The sequence below is a fragment of the Panthera uncia genome, chromosome B4 (assembly GCF_023721935.1).
Source record: "Panthera uncia isolate 11264 chromosome B4, Puncia_PCG_1.0, whole genome shotgun sequence".
NCBI lineage: Eukaryota > Metazoa > Chordata > Mammalia > Carnivora > Felidae > Panthera > Panthera uncia.
In genome coordinates this window covers 91590067-91602725 of record NC_064809.1, presented here as the reverse complement: position 1 = coordinate 91602725, position 12659 = coordinate 91590067, and the positions used below count along the sequence as shown (strand labels likewise).

At 41.6% G+C, this 12659-nt stretch overlaps 1 pseudogene; it reads right to left on the bottom strand.

The window, feature by feature from the left end:
- Window positions 1-12659, bottom strand: part of LOC125919882 (uncharacterized) — a 112437-nt pseudogene that overhangs the window by 1270 nt on the left and 98508 nt on the right.

The window sequence follows — 12659 nt, the reverse complement described above, 5'->3', positions numbered from 1 at the left end:
CTGTGGCTGCTGTAACAAATTACTACAAACCCAGTGGCTTAAAACAACACGAATTTGTTATCTTAGCATTCTGGAGATCAGAAGTCTGAAATGGGTCTCACTAGCCTAAAATCAGGGTGTTGGCAGAACAAGGGTTTCTTCTGAGGCTTTAGGGAAGAGTCTATTTCCATGCCTTGTCCATAAAAGATCAGTCTTCAGACTTAAACACATGTCTACAGGAAAACTTTGTTCGATTACTGCACAAAGGCCCCCAAGCCTGTACACAGAAGTTCCTTTTGAAAACTAAGCAGCCCTATGTAGGGCACATTCTGCAAAGTCTAGTTCAGATGTGGCCATGGAGACAAATGGATGAGCAGAACCACCCCACCCCGCATAGGACAAAATCTGGGATCATGGGGAGGAAGGGACAAGGGTTCAGGAGAGAGGTCTCCACTGCCCCCCGCCAACCCCCAGGCATCAAGAATACCAACTGCCAGATGGGATAACCTAGGCACTTATTTCTCTACCAGGTCAGGGAGTCTTTGCAATTACCCCTCTGCAGGGTCTGATGATTGCTGTGAATGAGAGGCTGCTGTTTTCTTCCCATTTTCCCTTTTTTCAAATAGATTGTGGAAGTTTGTGTGTATATTGGTTACCCCCTTCCTGCCCTGCAATTTATAACAGGAAGGTTGGAGGACAGATTTGTCTTTTTAGTTTATAGGCTATCAGACCATGAGAAATTACATGTGGATGTTACCAATAGGACTGAGAATTAGCCAGAGATTGTGAACTTTGAGCTAGAAGCAGAAACTGAATGGAACTTTGGTGGTTTCTCTCCCCAGAGAGGAAAAAAATGTGTGGGAATAAGGGTGTACATGGATATTTGGATGACTCAGGGGGGAAAATGGGCCAGAGACTGCTAGTTGCTTCCCAATATGTCTTCTCTTCCTTCTTCATATTAGAAGTCTTTAGCTTGGCACATGGCCACCCAGAAAGACAATATATTTCCCAGCCTTGCTTGCGGCGCAATTATTCATATGATTAAGTCCTGGGCAATAGGATCTGAGGGGGAGTGATGTTTGTGACTTCTGGGTTGCACTTTTTTTTTAAGTTTATTTATTTTATTTTGAGAGAGAGAGAGAAAGTGGGAGGAGGGGCAGAGAGAGAGGGAGAAAGAGAATCCTAAGTAGGCTCCATGCTGTCAGCACAGAGCCCAACTCAGGGCTCAATCTCAGAAACTGTGAGATCATGACCTGAGCCAAAATCAAGAGTGGGCTGCTTAACCAGCTGAGCCACCCAGGCACCCCCTGGGTCTCACTCTTAAAGGGAGTGGCATACTCCCTTCCTCTTTTCCTTCTTGCTGCTCAAAAGGTGATGATATTGAGCCACCTGAGATCATGGAGACCAAAAGAACACCATACAGATAATAGAGCAATGAAGTAGAAGGAACTTGGGTCCCTGACACTATGGAGTGATATACCAGACTTACATGAAAGAGAAAAATCCTTTCTCCTGTAGGCCAGTATTATTTTCAGTCTCTATTTGTGTGGCTGAAACTATATCTTAACTTTGACAAGCATGTTGAGTTTGAGGTACCACTGGGGAGGTTCTTATAAAAAGTATCAAACATACTTGAAAGTAGAAAGAATAGTATAATAATTTCACGCATGCTCACCTTTAGCTTCAACAACTACCATTTCATCTATCTTGTTTCAGCCCAACCCACATTTCCTCCTCTCTCCACGGGAGGACGTTGACACAAATCCCAAATGTCGTACCACTTCTTCCGTAACTATTTTAGCATGGATCTCTAAAAGATAAGGATTCTTTTTTTTTTTTTAAAGAGTTTCAAGTGTTTTTTGAGTAAAAACATATTTAACGTACCTCTTTAACATTCAGGAGATAGCTCCTGGCCTGAAGGTACTGCTCTGAGAGGCATCTCTCACGTGGAAGATATTTAAGGCCTTGGCAGTGGCTGAGATAATCCAGGGAGAGTGGTCACCTGAGCTGAAAATAGAAAAATTACATCAGTTCAGATGAGCAAAGGTTTCTTTCACTGGTGTCTTGTAGTATAGGGAGTTATGGAAGACGGAGTAAATGCACATGTACAGGAAGCTTTTATGGACACTGTTTCCATTACCCCCAGATCCATTCCTCATCTTGATTTCTTTCATCAGCTCTAATCTCATTTCCTAGATGTTATTTGTGCAGGGTTGGTCATGTATTTTAGTCACAGCTGAGGAGACCCAAGGAATGTTTATAGGTTACTGATTGTTGCAATTTCTAGGAAAGCCTCTCAGTTTTTCAGGAACAACTGGCATCTGCCTGGACGGTCTAGTGTGATGGAATGTGCTGGAACTGCTGCAGTCATTTTGTTATCATGAGAGGATTCTAGAATTACTGTAGAGACTCGGTGTAGAGACAGAGAAAGAAGGCAACACTGAGTGAAGACATGGAGAGAAACCTAGTCCTTAGTGACAAGGTTTGGACTGCAGGGCCAACCCTCTTTTAAAGCCATCACTCTGGACCTCTGAGTTACGTGAGTTAGGAGCTTAACAATTTGCCCACGTTGCTTAAATCATTTAAATCATTTTAAATGTTTAAATCATCTTAAATCATTTCAATCATTTTCCATTACTTGCAATACAAAGCATTCTTACTGATAAGAGCAGGCCAGGAGGTCAATGTTTCTCAAGACCTGGAGGAACCCTGATGCTGGTCATCTCAGTTTTAGCTGAGCAGGTGATATATTTGCATAAGAAAACGAACTAGATGCTGTCCTCCCCCGAACACATTTCTTTGGTGTTCATTAGCAGTAAACAAATATTGCTTTTTGGCAGATAGGTAAATTTCCTTCAAGCTTCTCTTAATGGCTTCTACAGGCACCCACCAGTTGGCTGGGGGTGGGCAGGGGACAGTGGTAATGGTGGTGCTTAAAGGTAGGAGTTAATAGCAGATGTGGAACCAGCTTCTGTGAAAGAATGTGTTCTGGGTAGAGAAATGCAGTGAGTTGTATATAAAATGTGCCTTGGGGGGCGCCTGGGTGGCTCAGTCGGCTGAGTGTCTGACTTCGGCTCAGGTCATGATCTCGTGGTTTGTGGGTTCGAGCCCCACGTCAGGCTCTGTGCTGGCAGCTCAGAGCCTGGAGCCTGCTTCGGATTCTGTGTCTCCTTCCCTCTCTGCCTCTCCCCCACTTGTGCTCTGTCTCTCAAAAATAAATAAATAAATAAATAAATGTGGAAAAAAATGTGCCTTGGGGCACCTGGGTGGCTCAGTCGGTTGGGCGGCCGACTTCGGCTCAGGTCATGATCTCGCGGTTTGTGAGTTCAAGCCCTGAGTCGGGCTCTGTGCTGATGGCTCGGAGCCTGGAGCCTGCTTTGAATTCTATGTCTCCCTCTCTCTCTGCCCCTCCCCCGTTCATGCTTTGTCTCTCTCTGTCTCAAAAATAAATAAACGTTAAAAAAAAAATTTAAAAAAAATGTGCCTTGGTTATGAGACAGACCTAGTTATTCTCTGCAGAAGCACAGCATGGAGGTATTGCTTTAAGACTTACTTAATACATACAACCAGGTGGACGGGAGGATGTAAAATAATGTCTTTTCAAACCGTATTCTTCAGAACAGCAGCCAAACTGGTATGAATGGTTCTTACAGGTAGATATTTCTTTGCCATAATTTTGGAGGGAAAGGAGGGTAGATGGTGTTAATGGGAAGGTTAGAGCAGGATGAAATATTCCTTTCTGAATATTCCATCCTGAAGGGATGACTTCAACCTTCAAGGTTTTGTGTTGAAGTCATGGGGCCATCATCACCTAAATGTGGTTTCATTCTGCAGCTGACTCTTCAAGTTACCATTAAGCGAAGAGTGCTCAGTGGCCGATGATGCAGACGATTACTAAAGGCACCCCTAAATGATTTTTTTATATGTAGAAGGGGGAATCTTTTTTCCTTTTTCCTTTCCACTGAGGAAAAAAAAAATGGCAGCCATGAAGACTATTTGCCAGAAAGAGTACTCACACTTTTTGACAAGCAATTTGCTTGGGAAATTAGCTGAGGTCATATATCTTTCATTAGGTAAATGGAAGACAGCACATGAATATTTCAAAAAAGCAAATTTTACCTTTTAAATTTAGCTCAGAGTACCATAGTTTGTTTAAACTTCATAGATAAGGACCTATAGAATACAGGCTTATTTTCATTTTGAAGTACCCAGAACTGGAGTTTCAAGAAGCCAGAAGGGACTTATTATTTAACCATAAAGAATTTATAAATATTTGTGTTAGCAAATCAAGCATCTTCTTTGGAGTCTAGATTCCATGGTAATAGGATTAGTAACCAATGTTTGCCAATGTTGGGATGGGGAGAGACAGCTCTCTTAGAAAAAGCCAGCAAAGGGTCGCCTGGTGGTTCAGTCCATTATGCTTCCAACTTCAGCTCAGGTCATGGTCTGGTGGTTCACAAGTTGGAGCCCACCAGGCTCTGTGCCAACAGCTCAGAGTCTGGAGCCTGCTTCAGATTCTGTGTCTCCCTCTCTCTCTCTCTGCCCCTCCTCTGCTCATGCTCTGTCTCTCTCTCTGTCTCTCTCTCTCTCTCTCTCTCTCAAAAAATAAATAAGCATTAAAAAAAATTAAAAAAAAAAAAAAAGAAAGACAGCAAACTATCCCAAGTGGTAGGACTCCCTCAGATGAGAGTAGAGAGCCCCCTGCTGGCAAGAAAGGACAGAGACCAAAATAGAGGCATTCACCTAAAGGCTGTCAGAAATAATGAGGGGTGTCAAACTGAAGATTTAAGGTTGATGAGGCAGATCACATTTATTGCCATCCTTGGCAGGAGAATCTGGAATTTGCAGAGTTGGAGGCCCTTGGTCTGTCCTGAGAGACAGGTGTAAAGGTTTACCCACCTGGTACAAAGATTGATGACCTGAGTAGGAGTGAAGAGAATTAGGAAAGAAGTGCAACCAGCTGCTGAGTCATAAACAGGAGTTACAAGTGTTGGTCTCATTGGGATGAACGAATCAGCGTAGAAATGGCAATCCAGGTCTGAGGAGAAAAGTTTGCAACCATTTCTCCAGAACTGGAAGGAGTTTTTGAGATGGTAGTCTCTCAAAGTTCCTGGCCAGGAACCCAAGGTGAGTGTTCATTTATTATCTATCTTTCCAAAACACTCCCTCCCTTTCTCCAGCCCCTGGACTCATTTGTGAAAAAGCTTAGGAGCTCTGGCTTCATGATGAACCCCAGAGAGGTCACTATTTGAAATTGCTGCCTGCTGCTACTGGGGCCCCAAATTTCTGGATCCCTTAGGCATTCTATTTCCCTGAGGGCCGAGACTGGTTTTTAAAAAATCTTTTCAGCTCTGACCCTCCCTAATACAATGCCTGGCTCATAGTGGATGCTTAATCCATATTTGTGAAGTAAATGGATGAATCATTAAGCCAGGCCTGTGGGAGGTTTATAATCCGGTGATGTCTCCGAGGGGTAATTTACTTATATATTCATTTACTTCTACTTTATTTCTATTATGTCTTCTTTCACAAGGGGTTTGGAAAAGCTTATAAAAATACATATGATCAAATAGAAAATATAAATAATAAATAAAACCAGCATCATTAGAAACATGCATTAAGCAAATACAAGTCAGTGGAGTAGAATGAGTTATGCAGGCAATAGAGCTCCTTATAATTATCTGAGCCACAGATTCAGATTTGAGTTTTCCACTAAAAAATGAAGGCCAAAAATGACTCTCTTGACTACAAAGGCAAAAAATTCTAGCTTCTCAAGGTTTTCTTGGAACTTAGCTCTAAAATAAATTTCTGGTATGGAGCTTTATATCTGGGACATTGAGTGATATGATAAGTGGGTATCCTCAATGATATTCTTACAGAAAATTCTATAGGACTTTTCTTTTTTAATTTTTTTTCAATGTTTATTTTTGAGAGACAGAGATTGAGTAGAGAGAGGGCAGAGAGAGAGGGCGACACAGAATTCAAAGCAGCTGTCAGCACAGAGCCTGATGCGGGGCTCAAACCCACAAACCTTGAGATCATGATCTGAGCCGAAGTCAGATGCTTAACCAACTGAGCCACCCAGGTGCCCCTATAGGGCTCTTCTAAAGTTGTGTCTTATAGCACGAAACCTGAGGCTTCTCCTATAGTACATCTCACGGAAGTAATTCTGTAGTAGGCCAAGGAAATATGGGTTAAGACTGAAACTTTCTAAAATTTTAGCTAAATTTAAAAAATATTTATGTTTAGGAAACCCGGAGGATTTCAAGTCCTTCAAACAATTCTCCATTAAAATCACCTCTCTGAACAAGAACTTTCATAGGGGTTGGGAGCAGATCCTTAAAGTTCGCATCTTCTCTCAAGGCCTAAAAGTTCCTTGTTCTATGTTGTTCATTGAGACTAGCAGCATATACTATAGTTATCAGATGAGATTTTTTACAAGCTTTTATGAAAACTGAGGTATCTAGGGGCGCCTGTGGCTGACTCTTGATTTCGACTTAGGCCATGATCTCAAGATCGTGAGATGGAGCCCCATGTTGGCCTCTGCACTGGGTGTGGAGCCTGCTTAAGATTCTCTAAGATTCTTTCTCCCTCTCCCTCTACACTGTTCCCCCCACAGTCACCACCCGTGCACGCACATGCCCACATGCACGTGTATGCTCTCTCTCAAAACAAAACAAACAACAACAAAAAACTGAGGCATCTAACCAAAACTTTCAGACTGATGACTAGCTACCCTCTGCCCATGTCTATGGCTACTTAGCAAATGATCTTAAAACTTAGTGTTTTGAAACAACAATGGCCATTGTTATTATCTTTCATGGTTATGGGAGAGTTGACTGGGCTCAACTAGGCAGTTCTTGTTCAGCTTTTCTTGTGCAGTTACAGACAGTGACTTGGGCTGGGAATCATCTGAAGGCTCACTCACATGTCTGGTACCAGCTTGAGAAGACTTGATCAGCTGGGGGCTCGAACAGCTAGGCTCCTTGGGCAACTCTGTCTAGTTTCTGCACATGTTTTCTCCAGCAGCATGGGTCCAGGATAGCTGGACTTCTTACACAGTGGCTCATAAAGAGAGAGATGGAAAGAGAGAGGGAGGAAGAGAGAGAGAGAGAGAGAAAACGAGATGGAAGTCATATTACCTTTTTTGACCTAGCCTTGTAGGTCATGTACTGTCATTTCTACTACATTCTGTTCATTGAGGCATGCACAAAGATCTGCTCAGTTTCAAGAGGAGGGGATTTAGACCCCAGGAGACATTGCTAGGGGAGTGGCAGAGTTTGGAAGAGCATGTGGGACCAAAAATATTGTTGCAGCCATTTTTGTAAAATGTAATCTGCCACACCCTCTTCATTTCAAAGTCCACTAAGGGAGTACCTTTAACCAAGACAAGAATGTTCTTAAGGACCCCTTTCTGAGCCTTTAATAAGTGAATAAATTTTAAGTCTGAGTTTTTTTTTTAAATCATAGAATGTGGAAAAAGTGACTTAGCATGGAAGATTTTCAAAGAAGCTTTTACCAATCACTCATCACAGACATAGAAAAAACTGCATGAGGCTCTCATGGCAAGCTGAACATGAAAGCCATTCCTAGTTCATGTCTCTAGCAGGGAGGGAATGCAGCCAGATCGCCCAATGGTTTTCTATCATTCAAAGAACAGATAAAAGGAAAGTGTGGGAACGGGGAAGAATATAGGCTTGCTTTAGGCCCTTCAATATAGTTATCTGGTTTGTCAGGAGATAGATCTGTCAGAAGACAAATACTGACTCTTGCTAAGATGTTAAAATGCAGCTTTTGTATAAGAACCAGTAACGAGGAATTACTAATGTGTTCAGGAATCTTTCCCTAGAGTAAAGGAATAAAGCCAGAGGAGAGGTAAGCTAAAGACAAACGGGGGAAGAAAATCAACTCTATAATTCATTTATTTAAGTTTTAAAGTCATGCCCATTTAATTTCAAGAACCTGAAGTCTCCAACAATCTATTACATATATATTTTTATTGAAGTATAATTAACTTATATTAGTTTCAGGTGTGCAATATAATGACTCAACAATTCTATACATTACTTGGTCCTCATCACAATGAGTGTCCTCTTAATCCCCTTCACCTATTATATTATTTTTGATCATTTTTTCCATTAGGTGTAATAGTAGAGTATTTGTGTTTTCAACTGTTTTTGAATCTTGTGTAAAATATAAATCCAGAAAACCTCAGTCTGACATATTTTAGGGAAGAAATAGGCATAAAGTTTAAATGGAATGTTTAACAAACAGATGGCTTTGTATTTTGGAGGAAGTAATTTAGAACAGGCTTTGCATAATTTTGATAGCACAGAGTCTTTACCTGCTGCTTTATTTAAATTAAGCCTTCTAGCCAAATGGAAAACATGAGGAGATGTTCCTGGGTACTAACCTTAGGAACTGTAAATTTCAGTGTAGTCTTAGGATGATACCAGCGGGAAGAAAGGGAGGCCTCCCAGTTATCAACTGAGATTTGTGCATGTTTCTGCTGACCATAAATAGTTATGTCTCCAGATCTAGCCTCTTTATTGGTCTGACAGCAAAAACTCAGGCCTCCCACAATGTTCATGAAATTGAATTTCAGGCACTGGTTTAAATTTGAAAAAATCCAATCCGATCCTTCTGCGGTCCTTCTGTACACCACTGCACCAACCCAAGTAACAATCAGAGGAATATTCACTAGAATTCTGAGCTCCCAGAGCTCCAACTCCACGAGCCAGCCTCCCAGGTGGATGTCCTGAGAGAGGGCTCCTGAAACCCTGCCTTTTTGGAGGCTCAGTGGGGAATGCTCATGAGATAGTGTAGGAAGACCAGGAACCTGTGTTCTCAGACTGCCCCTAGTGGACACGTTCATTGCTTACCCAACAGTTTCTTGGGAATAGAACCCCCAGTGGGTTTTTTTTCTTGTAACTTTTATAGAGGGTAACACACATACACCGAAAGCACCAATCCTACGTTCACAGCTTGATGAATTATTGTACACGCATACACTTATGTCACCCCTACACAGATCAAGATGTAGAAAATTCCCATCACTTTCCTTCTTCCTTCTTCCCAGTTTGCACCCCTGAACCACCCGGAGGTAATCACTATTCTCATTTCTATTATTATTGACTAGTGTTGACTGTTCTTAAACTTTGTATTAGCGGAAGCATATAGTATGTATTCTCTCAAATTTGGCTTCTTTCAGTCCGTTTAATATTTACAAGATGCATCATGTTGTTGCATGTACAGAAGTCTGCTCTCTTTTTTTAATTGCTATGTAGTATTTTATTTCAAGCACATACCACAACTTACTTATCTGTTCTTCTGTTGACTGACATTGAGGTGTTTCCACTTTGGCTAATACAAACAAAGCTGTGATGGACATTCTTACGCACATTCTTTGTGGGCACAGGTACTCATTTCTCTTGAGGAAATTCCTAGAACTGGAATTGCTGTCTTAGGGTTGGCAGTGTTTAGCTCTAGCAGAAGCTATCAAATTGGCTTACGAAGTAGTTATAGCATTTTACACTCTCACCAGCCATGTATAAGGATCTCAGTTCTTCCACGTCCTTGCCATCATCATTTGGCGCTGTAAGTCCTCTTAATTTAGTCATTCTGGTTGGTGTCTGGTAGTATTTCACAGTGGTTTCAAATTTGCACTTCCCTAATGAGTAATATTACTGAGCTCTTTTTCATATGCATATTGGATGTTTGGTTATCTTACTTTGTGAAATACCTGTTCAGGTTGTATGGTGACTTGTAGTTGCGTTATTCATTTTTTTCTTATTGATTTGTAGGAGTTATTTACATATTCTGAACATAAGTCTTCTGTCAGAAATACATATTGTGAATATCTTCTCCCAGTGTGTGATTTGTCTTTTTATTCTTTAAATGGAACCTCTTTTTTTAGTGTTTATTTATTATTTTTGAGAGAGCATCAGTGGTGGAGGCACAGAGAGAAAGGAGGACAGAGGATCTGAAGTGGGCTTTGTACTGATAGCAGTGAGCCTGATGCAGGGGTTGAACTCCCGAACTGTGAGATCATGACCTGATCATGATCAAGCCAAAGTCAGACACTCAAACCACTGAGCCATCCAGGTGCCCCTTAATGGTATCTTTTAATGAAGTACAATTTATCAAGTTTGTTTTGTTTTTTTTTTTTTTTTTTTTTTTTTGTAATAGTGCTTTTTAAGTCCTGGTTAAGAAACCTGTGCTTGTCCCTATGTCATTGTTTCAGTCGCATTTCAACCAGAGCAGCAGAACCACTAGGGAGATATAGATGAAGCAAGTTATTGTAAGGAACTGTCTTATGTGCTATGGGAACTTGCTGGGCAAGTTCAAATTCCATAGGTAGGCTGAAGCTGCTGTCCACAGGCAGAATTTCTTCTTCATTAGAGAAGTCTGAGCTGTGCTCTTTAAGGCCTTCCACTGATGGAATCAGGCTCACCCATATTATCTAGGATATCTCCCTTACTTAAGTCAACTGATTTTGAACTTTAATCACATCTATAAAATGCCAACATCTAGATTAGTGTCTTATTGTATGACTGGGGACTTTAGCTTAGTCAAGTTGACACATCAAAATGTCATCGTAGTCATTTACAGATTTTTCTGTGTTTTCTTCTAGAAGTCTTATTGCTTTACCTTTTTATTTAGTTGGATGATCCATCTTAGAGTAATTTTTGTGTGTGGTGTGAAACAGGGGTCAAAGCCAAATGGGGAATAGTTATGGGGCATCAGTATGTTCAGGGAAGATATGCTATGGTCCCGGCCCCAAGGGATGAATTGCAGATTGATCCAAGCCAATCATGGTAGTCCTGTGTCTCTTTCATTCATTCAGCAGATATTTATGGAGTCCTTGCTATGTACCAAACATATCCTCAGTTCTGAGAATGCAACAATGAATAAAATAGGTAAAGTTCCTGCTGTTGTGAAAATTTCCTTTACACGTGATTGATTAGAGTTAGGTATGTGACTGCATTCTAGGCAACAGTACCTGAAGAGATACATGCTGTAGACATGAGGGAAAGGTATTACTCCTTGATAAAAGGGAGACTTTCAGCGAAAACCTGCCTTGCGCACAGGAGGACGTGATATTTGGTATTGCAGCAGTCTTAGAGTAATACCCAGAGGATGACAGAGAAGCCAGCCCAGAGCCCTGACACCTTCAAGCTCCTTAAAAAAAAAAAAAACATAAAAAAAAAAAAAAAAAAAATTTATTTATTTATTTTGAGAGAGAGACAGAGAGCAAGAGGAAGAGGGGCAGAGAGAGTGAGAGAGAGAATCCCAAGCAGACGTTAGGGGGCTCGATCTCACGAACTGTGAGATCACGACCTAAGCTGAAATCAAGAGTTGGACACTTAACCGACAGAGCAACCCAGGTGTCCCTTCAAACTCCTTTATTGTCCAATTCTGGAATGACCCATGTCCAGGTTTCTAATGTGACATAATTAAATATTCTTATTGTTTAAGCCACACTTGGGCATTCTATCACTTGTAGCTATAGACACATATGTTTCTTGGCCTGGCACCACTGCTCTCTAACATTTGTGCCACAACTCACCTCAGTTCCTTTCATTATCCAGCTCTAGCTTTTTTTTTTATTTTTTTTTAATGTTTATTTATTTCTGAGACAGAGAGAGACAGAGCATGAACGGGGGAGGGTCAGAGAGAGAGGGAGACACAGAGTCTGAAACAGGCTCCAGTCTCTGAGCTGTCAGCACAGAGCCCGACGCGGGGCTTGAACTCACGGACATGAGATCATGACCTGGGCCGAAGTCGGACGCTCAACCAACTGAGCCACCCAGGCACCCCCAGCTCTAGCCTTTTTAAAAAATTTTTATTTTTTTTTAAGCAATCTCTACACCCAACATGGGGCTTGAACTCACAACGCCAAGATCAAAAAGTCCCGTGCTCTACCTGCTGAGACAGCAAGACACCCCTATCCAGCTTTAGCCTTAATTTTGCCTTCTACCTTAGACATTTATACTCAAACCTTCTCTAGCTCCCTTTCTAACTTGCTTTGGCCTTTAATGAAGAAAATTGATCCCTTCTGCTGAGGTCCCTATGGCCCAAAGTTTCCACCTCAACACTGTCTCCACCTCAGTTTCTCTGCCACAGCCAACCTCTTTTTCTAGTTTGACTTCCATTTCTCCAACCCTCACATATGCCAAGCCCCAGTTGCAGAGGTAGGCACTAGATTATGGTTATACGGTGTTTGAGCTATGGTTGGCGCATTTCCTGATGCAAAGCCACATGAAATATACTATGGAGGAACAGAAATAAAAGCCTTGCCCAGAAGCCAGACTTCAGAGACTGAAGTGGACATACAGCTGAGGTGAGAGAATACACTGCCCCAGAAAGCCAGAGAAATAGCTGCTCAATGGTTTCCAGTTGCTATGTGGCCTGACTATACTTCCCGCATTGAATTCCTTGGAAGTTCCTTGAATTCTCATAATGAAACTCTTTCCTTAAGCCACATTGAAGCGGTTTCTGTTTCTTTTTTTTTTTTAATTTTTTTTTCAACGTTTTTTATTTATTTTTGAGACAGAGAGAGACAGAGCATGAACGGGGGAGGGGCAGAGAGAGAGGGAGACACAGAATCTGAAACAGGCTCCAGGCTCCGAGCCATCAGCCCAGAGCCTGACGCGGGGCTCGAACTCACGGACCGTGAG